This window comes from Lissotriton helveticus, chromosome 1_1 (assembly GCF_964261635.1).
Source record: "Lissotriton helveticus chromosome 1_1, aLisHel1.1, whole genome shotgun sequence".
Taxonomy (NCBI): domain Eukaryota; kingdom Metazoa; phylum Chordata; class Amphibia; order Caudata; family Salamandridae; genus Lissotriton; species Lissotriton helveticus.
Genome location: NC_136057.1, coordinates 1,140,645,871 through 1,140,664,639, shown reverse-complemented (window position 1 = coordinate 1,140,664,639; position 18,769 = coordinate 1,140,645,871). Strand labels below are relative to the sequence as shown.

At 43.3% G+C, this 18,769-nt stretch overlaps 1 pseudogene; it reads left to right on the top strand.

The window, feature by feature from the left end:
- LOC144763574 (N-acetyllactosaminide beta-1,3-N-acetylglucosaminyltransferase 4 pseudogene) overlaps window positions 1-18,458 on the top strand; it is a 29,594-nt pseudogene extending 11,136 nt beyond the window's left edge.
- The last annotated feature ends 311 nt before the right edge of the window (window positions 18,459-18,769 follow it).

The following is an 18,769-nucleotide window of genomic DNA, read 5'->3' as shown; positions in this document are numbered from 1 at the left end:
ACATCACTACCTACTGCATAGGAAACACTGACGCATTGTTCGGCTGCACCCCACATCTTCATTGACACAACCAGGATTAAGGTACTTTTGTTTAGCGGACCTCACTGAGTCCCTGTATCCGGTCCACACTTCATCTTGGTCGTCCTGAACTCTTGACCTGTCCGGTGTGAGTAGATATCCCAAGAAAGTACTTATTTCTTCTAAACACTATGCTACAGTTTATTCTTTAAAATTTCATATCTAAAGTTCTACTTGTTGGATATCTGTCGTTTTGGTCTTGTTATATTTATTAGAGTTATTTTTCTAACCTGGTGTGGACTCTTTTGTGTGGTGTTTTTACTTCTTAACTATTTGAAGTGTTGCACAAACACTTTACATGTTACCTCTACGTTAAGCCTCACTGCTCTGTGCCAAGCTACGAGAGAGTGAGCCAACGTTAATTTAAGGATTGCCTGCTTCTTACCGTGAGTAGGAATGTGGTTGAGACTTGACTGGGGCTCCTACCCCAGTCAACCTATAACCCAATTTCTAACAATCCCTGATTACAAGGTGGCTGGATTTCTGTATGGGTGTACCATGTAGCCAGAAATAGCATTTCCAGTTTTTATCACCGTACATAAATCTGACTATCATGGGTATTTGCCTCCGGATGGAGGAATGACATGCAAAGCCAGATTTACTTGGTCCAAATCTCCAAGCTGTGTGACCTTTCTGGGAACAAATGGGCTTCCATTTACCACCTGCTCTGAGTGTGGTGCGAGTGGTGGAAGGCTAGTAGTGGGAAAGTCATCAGGGCACAGCAGAGGATGTGGGCTGGCAGGGGGAGGTTTCCATGCTCCTCATGCCTTCAGAAGGACTCAGGAAAGTAACTGGGACCGATACTGGGCTGTGTTTTCAGTCTAAGCATCATGTAATATTATAGGACTGATTTTCTAGCCAGTAAATTCAGATTAAGTGTTCCCACACCCATGAAATGCACATGAGGAAACACCGATTGGTTATAATTGGGTAGAGTTGTATCTCACCTACACCACCAAACTTACAATTGGTTCCTAAATTGTTTATAAAAGGAAGTGTAAGATACCAATTTGGTTTTGTTGCCTTATTTTTGAGGGACACTGAGTTGACAGTGAAAAATTTTACTTTGAAAACAGGAAGCTTTCAGCTTGATGTTTAAACAGTCTTTTGTTAGCACCCATCCTAACGGTCAAAATAGGTCTTATTGTGATAGCCTCGGTGAACTCCAACAATGAAACAACTATATCAGCAAATAAGGATAACATTTGTGACAACCATTAATACGAGGGATGGCATACCACCACTAAATCGGATGGGTTATATCAGATATCAGATAATATCATATCCAGAACATTGACTCAACCAATGTATCACAAGGTAAGTCTAGGTAAGCAGAATTGTACTTAAGAGTAGCAAATTTACATACTGTTATATATTGGTTAGGTTGATGCTGTAGGTGCAATGTGTTTGTTGGTCGACATAGTCTCTGTTGGACCTGACATCCTTAGCTTGGTTTTTCACAACTTTTTGCTTTCAATCCTCCTGTTTTACTGACTTTGTTTTGCTGCCTACTTTACCATTGCTTTCCAATGCTAATGTGCTCGCTCTCTAACATATGGTAAAATTAGCTTATAGCTGAATGGCATAATTATTTTACACATATGTCCCTAGTAAAGTGGTATACCATATACCCAGGGCTTGTAAAGTAAACACTACTAGTGGGCCTGTACCACTAATTGTGCCAACCACCCAAGTAGGTCATTTTAAACATATCCCAGGCCTGCCATCACAGACTGTGTGCAGGGACACCCTGCCATGTCTACCTGGCAAAATAAGCCTTTTGCCAGGCCTAAACCTTCCTTTTTTAACCCCTCCCATGCTTGTGACGAGCTGAGCTCGTCATGAGCCACGGCGCTCCGGTGCTCATGACGAGCTCAGCTCGTCATGAGCCATGGAACGCTCGCATGCGGGGATAATTCCCCTGCTGTGCGAGTGTTCCACGGCAGGTAATGCACCTGTGATGAGCTGAGCTCGTCATGACCACAGGAGCGCCGTGCCTCATGACAAGCTCAGCTCGTCATGAGCTTGCGGGCGCTGTGTGTGCCCCCCTCACCCCCAGCGCTGCGGGGGAATAACCCCCGCAGCGAAGGGGTTAATACATGCAAGTCACTCCTACATTGGCCCTACACAGTTCAGAGGGCAGCAGGGCGCATTGTATTTAAAAAGTTTGGCATGTCCTTTTAACCGTTACATTTCCTTGTAGTGAAAAAATCTTAAATCAGTTTTTCACTGCTACTATACCTGCCTCTCCCACAGGATAACATTGGGTTACAGTATTATATTTAATGAGTGATACCTTTAAAGAAGGAGCAGGTAGAAAAGTCAAGTTTGGTCTCTAAAGACTTGTAATTTAAAACCCTTTTGAATGGTAAATTTGGATTGTAAGTCACAGTTCTGAAAATGCCACTTTTAGAAAACTGGCATTTTCTTGTCCTAAATATTTGGTGCCTACAGCCTGTATCCTGAGTCACATAACTAGTTGTAGCTTTCAGTTGGCCTTGTGTATTAATCCCAGACAGTGAGACAAAAGGGCAATGCCTGCTGTAGGGATGGGCCATCTCGGTTAAGATGAGGGGGAGGAGCTGTCATCCACTATACTTTCACAGCAAGGGTTTCACACAGCATTTTTTGCACCCAGAAAAGCTGGGCTGAGGGCAGAGATGCAATATATTTCAATCACCTCTTTGGTGAAGAAGTCTGGAAGCTTCTTCCATTTCAAAGTAGCTCCAGGTATAAATATTGAACCCTCAAACCCAACTCTTCAGTACACTCCAGGACCTCTGGATACTACAGAAGAAGGGCACCCTGCTGCTTTGCTGCTTGAGGACTGCTCTGTTTGCTAAGAGGAAAGATTGGACCTGAACCCTTCACTCCAGGCTGAAATAACTCCAATGGTCAGCTGACTGACCTCTTGCTAAAGCTACAGGGACATACTAAGCTTCAGATGCCTCTCTGCATAGGTCCAGCTGACATGCTGCCTGGACGTAAAACTAGACCTGTTTGAGCCCTGGTGGCCTCTCCTGGAGTAAGTTCCTGATCCCCAAGGGGTCCCCCTAGGTCCTGGACCCTTGGCGTGGCACCAGTTTAGCTCTTCCTCAAAGAAAAGGAGAAATCCTAAAGTTTGTCAAGATCTTGCCACCCACACTAACCATCAACACAAAGCTCTGGTGAACCAGACGCTTTGAGCTGCAGTGACCACAAGTGATGACCAACCACGCAAGATTGCAATTCATGCTACAGCATTGGCAGCCTGCGGTGACCGCAAACACGTATCTCTAGCAATGCCTTGTCATGTAGTTCCTACAAATCTATATAGGATTAGCACATTTAAACAACATAAACTAAGGGATTGGTGATCAGATTGATTCAAGACACCCCCAAAGGATGTTAGCCTTTAGACCAGCTAGCTCACAGTGCCACTATAAGCCCCCTAACCTTACCAAGGAAAGAATAGTTTCTGGCTACTATCAATCAATCAATCAATCAATCATATCATTTGTAAAGGGCACTACTCACCCGTGAGGGTCTCAAGGCGCTGGGGGGGGGAATGCTGCTACTGCTTGAAAAGTCAGGTCTTGAGAAGTTCTCCGCAGGTCAGCAGGTCTTGGGTCTGCCGTAGGTGGATGGGGAGGGTGTTCCAGGTCTTGGCGGCGAGGTGGGAGAACGATCTGCCGCCTGAGGTCGCTCTTCGGAAGCGGGGGACTGTAGCGAGGTCGGCGGAGCAGAGCTGGTGGGTTGGGGTGTAGCAGCTGAGTCGTCTGTTGAGGTACGTTGGTCCGGTGTTGTGGAGTTCCTAGTGTGCGTGGGTGAGGAGCTTGAAGGTTATCCTCTTGTTGACCGGGAGCCAGTGCAGGTCTCTCAGGTAGGGTGTGATGTGGCTGCGGCAAGGGATGTCGGGGTGTAGTGTAGTTCCTATAGTCCCAATAGGCTCTGTGCATTGGAATAATATATTCAGCAGTATAGACGTAGGACTGAGGTTAACTAGGTCTCTACTGACTATATTAGACTTAAGATTTTGCCAGCTAGCTCAGAGGTCACTTTCTCGAATAAGCGAGGAGGAGTTTAACCTCCCTGGATAGACAAGAAGGGATTTAGTTTCTGACAACCATAAAACATGACAACTTTGCTCTCCCTGATTAAGAGTATATCTCTAGAGTCGTGTGAAAACAATAGACAGGTATTTCACTCAGTCAAAGGTGTGTACTTAGTTTCACCAGATTGCAGAGAAAAGAGAGACGGGCGTTTTCAATAAAAGGTGTAATTTATTGAGCAGTCTTCTTCCTCATACAAGAGAAATGAATTGCTACAATTGCAATACTTATAGTAAAGTAAAGTGCGTACAGTGAAAGCAAGATTATAAAATAATACTGTAAAAGCATTGATATGGTTTCTTAGCCATATGATACTTTAAAATAGATAAAATATATACATACATATATACATTGACTAATCGTACTCAACTGGTGCTTCTAAATACGCCTACCCCGGTGTACCTGACCTAAGCCTAATACATGGGAAGGAGTAAGTAAGTAGCAGTTTAAGTTAAGTTTGTTTTGCCAAGAATCTGACTCAAGAATTCTCTTTAAGGGTTTAGGCAGTTCAGTACCTGGGTAATAGAAAGCAGGAGGGCTGGTATCTCTCTCTCAGGACTCGATATCCCAGTCACCCGCAAGGGTGGGCAGGACACGCCGGAGCAGGATTTTCTCGGCAGGAGAAAAGACAGCGTCTTTCTCAGCGCGTCAAAAGGGAGGGGCAGCGTCCGTGGGCTCTCGCATCAGCTGGGCTCTCGGGCAAGTAGATAGCTGCTCCAGATTCACCACCACTGTGTGTTTGCTTAAGGCAGCGTTGGTATATTTATACCTGAAAGGTGCCGGGTTTGACGTAAGGCTGGACATAAGACGTCAATAAAGATGTCACTAAGAACTGGTCGTTCTTACAGTGCTTTACAGGAGTTCTCGGACGAAATCAAAACAAAGGCAAGGGGGATTTCCCAGGTTGCTGGAGGCTTGGTTTTGTTTAGAGAACTCGGTGTGCTCTCTAGGGGGCTGGAGGATTAGGCTTGCTTAATGTGACAGCATGTGCTACGACTGAATTCTGGATATGATTATTATGCCGTTGTATGGATATTATTGATTATAGCCGGACAAGGGCATAAAATAGGAATATTGATTCAGGTTCCTAGATAAACACACTACACAGACTCCACGAATTAATGTCCATCATTACTAAAAACTAAGCAATAGTAAACATATCTAAAGGTGCACGTGTATACCGATCCACCCCAAAATACATTTTTGCATTTGAAATGGTGTAAGCGAAATACATGAAAATGATTATAGGTACTGTACGCTCTTCAAGCAGTGTAATCATTCATTAAAAAGGAATGCATATATAGTTCAGCTGAATGATTTTGCGAAAATTACACATGAAATGGCTCATAATACAGAAAAGAGGTGCGAGACCATCCCATCACATATAAATACCGTTTTTGTAAATATGCTAGTTGCTGAGGAAATATATTGTCTCCACAGCTCCTAAAAATAGAAGCTCTGTTCTCTAAGAATAGTTCTACTTTAAGCAGAGTACAAGTGCCATAAAAAGTAAATATTTTGGAATCGGGAAAAATAATAATTTCGTTTTTCAGCAGAAGTGAAAAAAAAATAGTTCCAAATATTTTCAGTAGCTTTTGTTTTTCAAAGCTGAAGACCGAATTCAGAGTTCAGGGAACGCTGTGTGCTTGTTTGCTTTAAAGTTATTCTTTCTGTTCAGGGGAGAACATCATTTCAGACAGACTTTCAAAAAAGCAGTTTACCGCTTCAGGTGAAAGTTCGACCAGGTTGGAAAATGCCGCAACTGTGCAGTCGTGAGAACGATTGCTATCATCGATGTATTGATCAGCATTGCTCACAGAAGGTCGTACCTGGTTGATGCTGCTCTCAACTTGCACTTCACTACCGTTTAATCGCAGTGGTGAAGTCTCCACGAATGCCGTCATCAGGATAGGTAACCGCTGGGGACAACACGATGCATGAGTCGTTACAGGACTTAGCAAAGTATCTGTATCCAATGGTACTTCTGATTGTAGTGTAAGACAGACGTCTAACACGCATTCTTCTCCGCAAAGCATACATCTTAACACAGGTAAGATACAATTCTGCCAGATGGGTCTGAATGAAAGAAACCAGGTCATATTCAGATCTCTTAGCCGGGCTAATCCAAGGACTTTAGTTATGCGGTCCCGATAGCGTATAGCTAGGATCGTTTCTTCCATTGTTGCTGGAGTCTTGTCTGTGACATGGCTTGCCATAACGAAGCAGGAGAATCAAAAATAAAATGCCTACGAGTCCCAACAGGAGGGGTAGGCCGCAAAGACCGAATGGACAAAATTAGGAAAGATGCCCAGGACTGCTTTGAAGGGTGTTAACAGTCCCGAAAAAATTGTCTTAAATACATGCGGGATACCATTTGTATCGGACATGTTTAGGATTTGGCTTAACATTTCTGCGAAATGTAGGGGGCAATTTGCTGATAAAAGGCTATGTATCTCTGCCGTTGTCCTTGCGACTTGAAGATCATACGTTTCTTTTGATGACGTCAAGTGCACAGTCGTCTGCAAAAGGACAGACTTTATTCTGCTTAAAGTATCAATTCGAATAGAAGAGATATTCAAAAATGGCCAAATGTTTTCCTCCCTATCTGGAGTGCTGTTTGGAAACAATACTTGCATACAGCAAGTGACCATGGAAGAAACGCTTACTAGATAAGCTTTTCCTGGCACCAAGCCACAACATCTGTGGTCCACTATTAGAATGTAGCTCCCATTAGAAAGCCGTCTAAAAAATGGCTCTATTCGAGTTGCAGGTGTGCCTTGCTGGTGGCATGAAAGGTTATTTGAAGTCCCCTCACAGGCCCCATGTAGGTTTATACCCTCACACAGAAGTATACCACTTAGTGACCTTTTACAATTATCACCACTAAGAAATACATTCTGTCCTTTTTCACTATAACATGTGTGTGTGTAAGGTAATTTCCATGATGACTTAATGTATTCTTTACCCAACCTTTCATACTGGCCTGCTTGTATATACTCTTGGCAGTATTTAAATTGGAAAGTAGTTATTGGAATAGTTATGATTCCGTGTATTATCCTTGTATTATCCATTCAATGACAGGTCGTTCTGACATTGTCAATGGTAATCTCTCAAGTGTTTCAATGCTCAGAATTGTATATTCCGCTCCTTTTTGTGCCAAGCTGATTTGTGTATCAGTAAGGTTAAAGATAGAGAATAATGACGTTGTGTTGATTAAATGCCAAGGCACGTAGCCTGAACGCAGATTTTGTGACGTCCAGCCAAGCTGTACAATAGAACGTAGTTGGGACTGACCGTGTTGTAACATTAGTAAGTTCTGCTCTATTATATCAATTGCAGATGATACAATACTGTCCAGTGAATATATTCTGGAAGACAGAGTCATTAACCCATTGTCCACAACAGAAAGTGATTTTTCCAAATTAATACGTTCTATTTCTCGTTTTTTTTCTGCTGTTTGAATTTGTGTTTCTTTCCAAGCTTCGTTGTATGCCGCACATATACTGGCCGCTATGAAACGTTTTTGACGCTGGTTGCGTGGTCCCATTATGAAATCACGCACCGTCTTTAAGTAAAGTCAATTGTTGCTTAATTTCTGCCAGTGTGGATGTCTGTAGCCATTCGAGGCAGAGTTTTCCTACACTGTATGTTGTAACTATCCCTGGATGTTGTCTCTGGGAGTATCTAGGGTCTGACCTGGTCAATTTGAACCCTGTATTTTGTTCAGGAATCTATCTTGACAGTTATTTGTGTCTGTGGGCCAGATCAACCATTTCTTCCAATCAGGATGTGTTCTGTTTTGGTCAAAAATATGGGATACGTCTATCTCAACATCTGTAGTGCTATTACTGTCAGGTGTTGGCTTTGGAATAGACGGTTTGTTTAAGTCTTTAATTTTGGCTAGGCCAAGACAGGTTGTCTGTTGAATGGTATCATTCAAGAATATAATTTGTTCTGGGATCATGCAGGCTCTAAAAAATGATTCTATACCTTGGACCTGCCAATCTTTGGTACCCCACACTGTTTTTGTTTCAATGTTATTTTTCCAGAAATCAAAACCAAATGTAGTCATTTTTTCAAAAAATGTTTCTGAATAGATTAATTTAGTGTTTGTCAGCATGGTTTTCATTCCTGTCTTATTTAATAGTTTGAAATAAAACGTTTCTGCATCACTTGTGTTAAACCCTGAGAAGTATGGCAATTTATCATAAAATGTTTTTGAACTGCCTTTTGGTGGAGTTGCACAATGTTCCCATTGATTATAATTAAAAACATTTCTAGGTTGAGCAGATTTATGTAAAAAATGGTTAGCATAGTGATTGTAGCAGTACATCTGTTCATAATTTGATGAACCCTGTAAATAATCATGTTCTGTAAATTTTGCTGACATAACCAAATCTGACATCATATCATTAATACTGTCAAAGTCCCAATCATCAGAGAATGTGCTCGGTTTTACAAAGTCACTTAATGAAACCTTGAATTGATGTGGATACTTCAAAAGCTCGACCGGGCCATAAATTTCATAATCTGTTTTGTCCCAAGCTACCCCACCGGGTATTGGATTGGCTGTGAAATTTACTGATGATAGTTCTCTTTTCTCAATGTGGGATGACTTGTGTGGCTTTAGGACCAAGTTGATGTTCTGACTTGCTGTGTCCATTGTACTATATTTTCCCTCAATGAAATGTCCCATGCACAGTACCATGATGAGCCAAAGCAGAATGAAAAGTACACCTAGCACAAACCAAAATTCAATCCATGGAGAGATCAGATAGGTTTCTTTGAGTTGATGAAAGAGTTCTTTTGCTTTGTCTTTAAAAGTCTTTATTTCTGTTGGCTGTTCCTCAGGTTCGCTTGGATCCTCAGTAAAGTCATCGAAATTGATGAAGTAGCCTGATGCAGTTCTGTCAATTGTTGGAATCGCTTCCGGATTTTTATTTGCTTTTGGAATTTTCTTTGTTTCATTAGCATAGTCTGTGGCTACATCGTTGTAGACAGGTGTTTCTTGATGAACTGTTGTAATTTGGGTTTTAGAGGCATAAGTTCCATGGCTTTGTTGCATAGTCCTTGTTGATTCACTGTAGATTTATCAAATGTGATTAGTCTCTCAGTTTGAACCTCTTGTATTGTAGCAAACTTTGGTGTTCTGCTATTTCTTGGGAGTCCACTTGGCCTACTACTTATTATTGGCCACATGATTGTGGTTTAACCAGGTCGATGGATACAACTTGGTTCTCCTTTTTACCAGCAAAGGGCGGTAGTACAACTGATCTTGTTCCGTTGACAGCTAAGACAGGTACTGCTTTTCTGTAAGAAGGCCCAAATTCCTTCTTCACCGCGATCTTCTCTCTGACCAGATCCCCAATCTTAGGAATCCAGACAGGCCTTGCTGGGACAGGTGGTTTCTCTTCAGTGGCTGTTGGCTGCTGTTTTAACTTTATGTTGCTCAGGTCTTTTCTTGTTTCATTTAAGTCCTGTAAAATATCCAAACGATCTTTGATATCAAAGCATTTTCCTTCTACCACTGAAGTTTGACTATCAAGGTCCTGAATATGCATTCTAGTCCCGAACAATAGTTCATACGGACTGAAACCTTTTAAAGAATTTCTTGGCAGATTGTTAAGACTATGTTGGACACTTGTTAAATGTTTGACCCACCCATCACCCGAACCTAATACCTTTGCCGTTATAGATTGCTTTATGTCTCGTTTTTTTCTTTCCACAATCCCGTTTTCCTCAGGATGGAAGGGACAAGAATACCGCAATGCAATGCCCATGCTGGTCATGGCCTCCTTATAAGCTCGAGAGCTAAAAGCAGGACCCTGGTCAGAATGTAGCATGCCAATTGCGTATGTGCCGATATAGACTCGCAAATCTTTTATAACAGTTCTGGCGTCAGCCCAGCGCTGGGGCCACATCCAAATGAATCTCGTGCATGAATCCACTGCGACCATGATGTATTTATAGTTACCGTCCCTTTGTAAGGGACCACAGTGGTCCAGGTAAATACACGCTAATGGTTTATGCGAGATTAGAAGGGGCGTCTGTGCTGGTTGTTTCACTGTTGAAACTTTCATCCTTTGACATATCGCGCATTCTAGAACATAGTTCCTGGTTTGTTTTCTCATGCGCGGCCACCAGTATCTCTGCTTTAATAATGATACTGTTGCGGAAACACCAGCATGTGCAGAAGCTAGCCCTTCGTGTGCCGCTGTAATTAGTCCTAACCTATGTTCCATGTTTGGAATTGCCCTATCCCCCACTCCAGGGATTCGAGCAAATGGAACGTTATTCGCATCAGTTATGTATGAATACTTTACTGGAAAGCCTTTCGGGAGTGATTTTATCTCATTCTACACTGTAGCACTGACAGCTTGCAATATCTCGCTGTCTATTTTTGTTTTTGACCGGGTGATAGCAGCTACGGAAGCCGTTTGCACAGCTGCCTTCGCGGCTTCATCGGCCAATGAATTCCCCGCAACGTGAACGCCATCACGTTCATGACTCAGTGTATGTATCATGTGAGTTTTTTGTAGTTCTTTCTGTAAAATAACTACTTGTTCCCAAAGCGTTTTATGTTTGATTGTGCCACCTTTTGCGTCTTTGAAACCGTTTTCAACCCAGTTCTGCAAGTATTCATTATAGGACTGTACCCAGTAATATGAATCGCACACTATGAGTGTGGGGAATTCGCGATCGGTATTTTCAAGCGCCATCTTAAATGCTAGTAGTTCAGCTCGCTGAGCTGTACAATCTCCTAGAGATTGCGTTTTAGAGACCAGTGGTCTAAATTTCCCTTCGTGCCAACGACCTTTAACAATCGCGCACGCAGCACTGTAAGCTTGTTTACCCCCAACTGCGGGTTTGTTCTGGTCCATCTGTATATATTATACAGCCGTAATGTTCCAGAGGCAGGATCTCAGTCGGCAGAGGACATTCATATTCATATTGTAGGAATTCCTGTGTTTTCAAATTAGGATCAAATTCGTATACCACGTCTGTTGCAGCAAGAGAATTAACCCATTGTATCCATCTCGGATGCAGTGCTTTAGCATTCGGAATGCTTGCCTTTGTTACCGCTTCTAGAGCCGGTACTGGTGTAACGATTATTATTCGTTTACCTTGCGCTAGGGCTCTTTCTTTTGCTACAGCAGTCTGAACCGCGGTTAGAATTTCTTCAGTTGAACTAAATTTCATTTCAGCTTTTGTGTACAAATGTGATTTGTATGCTATTGGTACCGTTTCTCCCTCATTAGAGGTCAGGTACGTGAATCCGCATCTTCCTGGGATGACTCGGATTACAAGGTTGCGTGTATTATCGCGAGCTTGCAATTTTGTTTTTGCTAACATGTCTGTTTGCAATGATCTCAAAATTTCTGTGTGTTTTTGAGTCCAATTGATTGGTTTAAAATCTGGTTTTATTAATTCATAGAGAGGTTTAACCCTCTCTGCATAATTTAGAATGTAAGTTCTTCCGAAATTCAGGAAAGCTAGTATCGATTGTAAGTTTTTCAGCGTTTTTGGTGCTTGGATCACAGCGCATTTCTCTAAGAAATTGTCCGCCAGACTTTTGCCTTCACTTGATAATTCATATCCTAAAAACAGGACAGTTAGATGGGCAATTCGTGATTTTTTAAAGTTGAATTTGTAACCCTCTGCTGCGAACCCAAGTATTATGGTGTTCACTCTTTTCAAGTGAGTATCCAAGTCATCATCTGTTAGATAGATGTCATCGACATAAGATAATGCCTCATCATCATATATTTGTAGTAACTCTGTTACTCTTGCTGAGAATAATCCTGGGCTGTTCTTGAACCCCTGTGGGAGTCGACAGAATTTTTTTCTGCGAGCCCATTATTGAGAAAGCGGTCAAATACCTACTTTCAGGTGCAATGTTTTGACAAAAGAATCCATTAGAGATGTCTAATGTTGTTTTGTATTTTTTGCGCACAATGTTATTCATTAGTGCTGCACTGTGTGAGTTTTGTACTGCAAAAGTTTTACAACATGAGTTTAGGTGTCTGTAGTCCAAAATTAGTCGATATGAATCGTCTGGCTTGGAGACAGGAAACAAAGGATTGTTCATTTGTGAGGTGCAAGTTTCAAACACCCCCTGGTATTCAAGTTGATCTAAGATCTCCCTGACCTGTTTTTTAGCTTCTTGCTGAATTGGGTACTGCCTCTGTGCAGTTGGTTGACATTTTAACTGGATTTTGTGAGGAGGAGAGTCCTCATCCCATCCTACATGGTTTTTATATAATGCAGGAGCTTCTTGCAAGTGTATATTTTTTATGAATTGGAATATGATTTGAGAAGGCAGGCATAATCATTTCTTCGCCATGAGGGCACTCCCTGACAAACTCTGGTGGCCAGTCTTTCTCAGCTAAAAGGATGTCATAGCCTTTGGAGAGGTTATCCCAAAATAGACCCCTTATTTTCCTAGTCTTATCTCCCTCTATACGTAATGTTATTTCGTATATTTTATGAGGTTTGCTAACTCTGGTATCTGCAGTTTCCACCTGAATATATTCATTCGTGTCCACTGTCTCCAGATGTTTCATCAGGATCTTGCGAGCTATGCTCACTTCTGCTGCGCTGTCTAGCATTGTCTGAGCCCACTCTCCGTTTTTCAGCTGTGTCCTCAGGATCCTCGGCATGTTTGATTACTTTTATACTGGCTACCTTCTTTCTTGGAAATTGTAATTTTTTACTTTGATGAGCAGGTTCTCTGTCTTTGGACTTGACGTGCTCTTCCCTTTGTTCTGACCGTCCTCTTCTTTCCGATTTCTGCGAGGAAGTCTGAAAAGATTGAGAGGGGCGTGTATCAATATCTTGATATCTATCAGGTTTCTTTAGATTATCCCTATTTCTAAAGTTGTATCTTTTCTCAGAGGGCTCCCTCTGGGGAGACTTGTGTCCTTGATCCAGAGATTTTTCTCTCCGCCGAGGAGACCTTCCTCTGGACTGGAATCTTTATTTCTTTGGGAGTGGATTGTTTATTTCCATCCCAGCTCTTTTTTGGAGTGTTTAGATATTTTTAATAAATATCTTTTCAGGATTTTCAGTTAGTTGGGGTTTTACTGGTTTCCCACCCAAACTATCTCTTCCTAGTTCTTCATAGGATTTTTCTATGATTCTGGCAAGTTCAAATGGTTGTTCTGCTATATCTGTTTCTTTCAATTTCTGGAGGATCGCCACAGATGCTGCTTCCCCTTTTATGTTGGCTAATAATATAGTCGAGACCTGTTTGAAGTCTTTTAGTAACTTCATACCCAGAGTTAAAGCAGGTTCTGGACCGTATTCATTTTGAATCTGTCTTAGCACATCAGGTATTACCGCCATGGACGGAACACCATGTGTTTTTGTGTAAATGGAGGCAAAGACTGTGCCCCAAGTGTCACAGTCCTCCACATGTGGTGCGATCCCCATTGGAAGGCAGATAGTCAGAATTCTGTGTTTCTCCGTAGGGGTAGTATCCGGAAATACTGCCTCTATTTGAGTGATTTTTTGTGCTAACCAAAATGGAATTTGTTCCCGTTTTATGGGTACTTTACCCAGACATTACTGTATGTTCTGGGGTGTAATTTTATTTGTGTTCCCCTGATGAGGGGTCAGCTGTGGAATGTTAATAGCTGGTTGGACTGTTGAAGTCCGCATTACATATTGGACTAATTGCCTATGTATTTTAATCAGTTGTTTTAGCTGTGCTAAACGTTCTGGTATTGACATTTTTTCAATGTCTGGATGTGGTGTGTAGCTGGCTAGAACCGGCCACGTTGCTCCTTGTCTACCTAGTGGACCGAGCCTGGTGATGTGATTATTATGTTTTAGGGCGCCTTTAAACCAGAGCAGGTGCTCTTGGTATTTTAATGGGATTTCCACCTCCTCGAAAGGAGTGTATTCATCCGGAGGTTCCTCTATTTTGTAATAGTGGAATTCATGTGTGACAGCGTTTGCTGCTGGAAAGTTTATCCATGAATAGAATACCTCTGTCTGCCGATATTCATGTGCCTCAATTACGAATATGACTGTACCACCTCTCGATGTCAGTCCATTTTCTATAAGTTTAAGGGTTATAGTTTTTCTTATGTTGACCGGAATGAGTATTGCATCCGGGTCGGTCTGTAGGAGACTATTGTCATCCTCTAGGAGACGAGCTGCTATTCTAGTTGTCTCCCTTTCTTCTTCAGTTTCTGACATTTTTACTGACAGAAAGGTTTTTGTTGCAGATCAGGTTTTCAAGGAAACAAAGATTAGGTGCACAATATTTTTGTAACACTGTATCCTTCAACGTTGAATAAACCAAAAACTATACATAGAAATCTCTTCCTACTAAGTTCCGGCGGATTTTTAACCTTTTACCCACTCTAGACGTCTTTTGGAGTATTTACGGGAAAAAAGGGTCTGTGTGAAAAAGCACGACTGAGTTACTCTAACGTCTTGCGTTAGATTTATCGCCTTACCAAACGTTGGGCGCCATGTAGTGTAGTTCCTATAGTCCCAATAGGCTCTGCGCATTGGAATAATATATTCAGCAGTATAGACGTAGGACTGAGGTTAACTAGGTCTCTACTGACTATATTAGACTTAAGTTTTTGCCAGCTAGCTCAGAGGTCACTAGAAACTTTCTCGAATAAGCGAGGAGGAGTTTAACCTCCCTGGATAGACAAGAAGGGATTTAGTTTCTGACAACCATAAAACATGACAACTTTGCTCTCCCTGATTAAGAGTATATCTCTAGAGTCATGTGAAAACAAAAGACAGCTATTTCACTCAGTCAAAGGTGCGTACTTAGTTTCACCAGATTGCAGAGAAAAGAGAGACGGGCGTTTTCAATAAAAGGTGTAATTTATTGAATTCAAGAATTCTCTGTAAGGGTTTAGTCAGTTCAGTACCTGGGTATTAGAAGGCAGGAGGGCTGGTATCTCTCTCTCAGGACTCGATATCCCAGTCACCCGCAAGGGTGGGCTGGAAACGCCGGAGCTGGATTTTCTCTGCAGGAGAAAAGACAGCGTCTTTCTCAGCGCGTCAAAAGGGAGGGGCAGCGTCCGTGGGCTCTCGCATCAGCTGGGCTCTCGGGCAAGTAGATAGCTGCTCCAGATTCACCACCACCGTGTGTTTGCTTAAGGCAGCGTTGGTATATTTATACCTGAAAGGTGCCGGGTTTGACGTAAGGCTGGACATAAGACGTCAATAAAGATGTCACTAAGAACTGATCGTTCTTACAGTGCTTTACAGGAGTTCTCGGACGAAATCAAAACAAAGGCAAGGGGGATTTCCCAGGTTGCTGGAGGCTTGGTTTTGTTTAGAGAACTCGGTGTGCTCTCTAGGGACTGGAGGAGTAGGCTTGCTTAATGTGACAGCATGTGCTACGACTGAATTCTGGATATGATTATCATGCCGTTGTATGGATATTATTGATTATAGCCGGACAAGGGCATAAAATAGGAATATTGATTCAGGTTCCTAGATAAACACACTACAGAGGATCAGGCATGCAGAGGCGTTCTGGATGCGTTGGAGCCGTCTCAGGAGTTTGGCCGAGGCTGCTGCATAGAGGGCATTTCAATAGTCCAACCTGCTGCTGACAAGGGCCTTGGTGACTGTTCTTCTCTATTCAGTGGGGATCCACTTGTAGATCGTACGGAGCATGCGGAGGGTGTTGAAGCAGGAGGAGGAGACGGCATTGACCTGTTTAGTCATGGAGAGTGTGGAGTCGAAGATGACCCCTAGGTTGCGTGCGTGGTCGGTGGGTGTTGGAGCGGTTCCCATCGCGGTCGGCCACCAGGAGTCGCCCCAGGCCGAAGGGTTGAATCTGAGGCTGAGGACCTCCGTCTTGTCCGAGTTCAGCTTCAGTCGGCTGTTCCTCATCCATTCAGCAACGGCCTTCATTCCTTCGTGAAGGTTGGTTTTGGCGGTGTGAGGGTCCTTGGGGAGGGAGCGTATCAGCTGGGTGTCATCGGCATAGGAGAGTATGTTGAGGTCGTGACGATGGGCGACTTGAGCGAGCTGTGCCATGTAGATGTTAAACAGAGTTGGGCTGAGGGATGAGCCCTGGGGTACGCCGCACATGATCCCGGTGGCTTCAGAGCGGAAGGGGGGAAGGCAGACGCTCTGTGTTCTGCCAGAGAGAAAGGAGGTGGTCCAGTCCAGGGCCTTCTCTTGGATCTCAGCGTTGTGGAGGCGTGTTCATAGTGTGTGGTGACAGACCGCGTCGAAGGCGTTTGACAGGTCCAGGACGATGAGGGCCACCATTTCTCCGTTGTCCAGCAGGGACTTGATGTCATCGGTGGCGGCGATGAGGGCAGTCTCTGTGCTGTGGCTGCTGCGAAACCCGGACAGGGAAGGGTCCAGGATGTTGTCCTCCTCGAGGTACCGGGTCAGTTGTTAGTTGACGGTCTTCTCGATGACCTTTGCCGTGAACGGGAGCAGGGAGATGGGCCGGAAGTTCTTGAGGTCCTTGGGATCCGCCTTGGGTTTCTTGAGTAAGGCGTTGATCTCAGCGTGCTTCCAGCTCTCCGGGAAGGTTACTGTCTCGAAGGAGGTGTTGATGACTTTCTGGAGATGGGGTGCGACGGATGTGCTGGCTTTGGTGAAGATGTGGTGTGGGCATGGATCTGATGGAGATTCGGAGTGGATGGTGTTCATGATCTTGATGGTGTCATCATCGTTGATGTTGGTCCAGTAGAGCAGGTGGTTGGAGCGGATGGTGGTCGTGGTGGTGGAGGTCTCAGTAGTTGTCGGGGCGGTCATGACATTGAAACTGTTGTGGATGTCTGTGATCTTGCGGTGGAAGAAGGTGGCCAGCGAGTCGCACAGGTCTTGCGAGGGTGGGACGTCGTTGGTGCTGGAGCTGGGGTTGGAGAGTTCCTTCACGATGTTGAAGAGCTCTTTGCTTTTGTGCGCGTTGTTGTCTAGGCGGTCTTTGAAGGAGGCCCTTTTGGCGGATCTGATGAGGGGATATTGCCTGCGGGTGACATTCTTGTGGGCGTCGTGGCTGTCCGGTGTTCATTCACGGAGCCTGATCTTCTCCAGCTTTCGGCAGGTTTGCTTGGAGGCCCAGAGGTCTTCAGTGAACAAGCTGGCTTTCTTGTTGGTATGATTGTTGGAGGGTTTCTTGATCAGGATGAGGGTGTTGGCGCAGTCGTTGATCCACTGTCTGAGGTTGCGGGCGGCGGTGTCAGGAGTGGGTAACAATGTTCCCAAGTTATATCAATTATTTACATTAAGAAATCTTACATGTCTCTTATGTAAGATGGTAAACCTGTCAAAAAGTGTCTGATGCAATGAAATACACATTTATAGCTGTTCTCAAGGAGTCTCCCAATCGATGATACACTCGGTCTGCCGGGCAGATCATAGGTGTCTTTTAGTACTTTAGGTAAGTGGTAAATAACTGAGATACCTGTAAAGTCACATTTTAGATATTTTAATCCGTCTTCTTCTAGTAAGCCTTGTTCTTTCCAATTAGAAATGTTTTCCACACCTGAGCCCCGCGCACGGCAAGGTCTGAAAACCCTCCTTCTATCTGCAGCAGAAATTATTCCTTGGAGAAGAGGACGGTTGCTGTATGTTTTGTTTATTTCTCTCTTCGCCTGCGTTGTATTTGTAAGAAAAGAAGCTAAGCCATTACACCCTTAGTCTCACGGTCACAAGCAAGGCAAAGACACACTGTAACATTTTGAGGAACTCACCCAAAAAAAAACTAAGATGCTTTCCAAATACAACAGCCTCAAATTCCTCTTTGGGCCTACCAGAGCCCCACTGCCTCTTCCTTACTTACAGCCACTGCAGAAACTTTTCAGTTCTCTGGAAGCCCCAAAAATGTGAAGAAGACACACTTTTGTTATTGGCTATTAAATCCTCACCAGTTAAGATTGACCGTCCATCACCATAAGGAACACATGGGGAAAGTACAGAAAAATCAATGGCCAGCACATAAAACTAGTGTTTTCATTAGGACAGACAGATGTCCGAGTTCAGGCCCATTCTTTGTACAAACTGATAGCCTACGAAAGCAGAGAATTTGGAGATCTCATCCAGTGGGAATTTGTGGACAATTTTTTCAATTTAACATTGAAAGAAATGCACTTTATCCGCTGGTTTTCAGAAGATTGCTTTAAAGGCAAGTTTGTGTGAAAAGGGGATGATGATGTTTTTATTAACATTGACAACATTATTGAGTTTCTCGGAATGAGTAACCCAGAAAATGATCTTTTTATGGGCGATCTAATCACCGGAGCCCAGAATTACCGATGCATGCCTTTAAAAAGGCCAAAAGCATAAGAGACCACGTCATGTGTTCCTTGCTGGACTCACCACAGACACCAACAATCCAAGGACTCTGGAATTTACCGGCAGTGTTAGGCCACTTTCGGTGTACAACATGCAAGGCTTGTCCGACATGCTGGGAGACCAATCAAGTTATTAGCAACAACTTAACGGTAGACCTCAAATCCTTTACCAACTGTAACTCAAGTGGAGTTATATATGCCATCATCTGCCCTTGTGACCTTATGTATATAGGTCAAACGAGACAAAAGATCAAAAACAGGATCTTTCAACACTGCAGCAGAATTCGATGCCAGACTATAGGG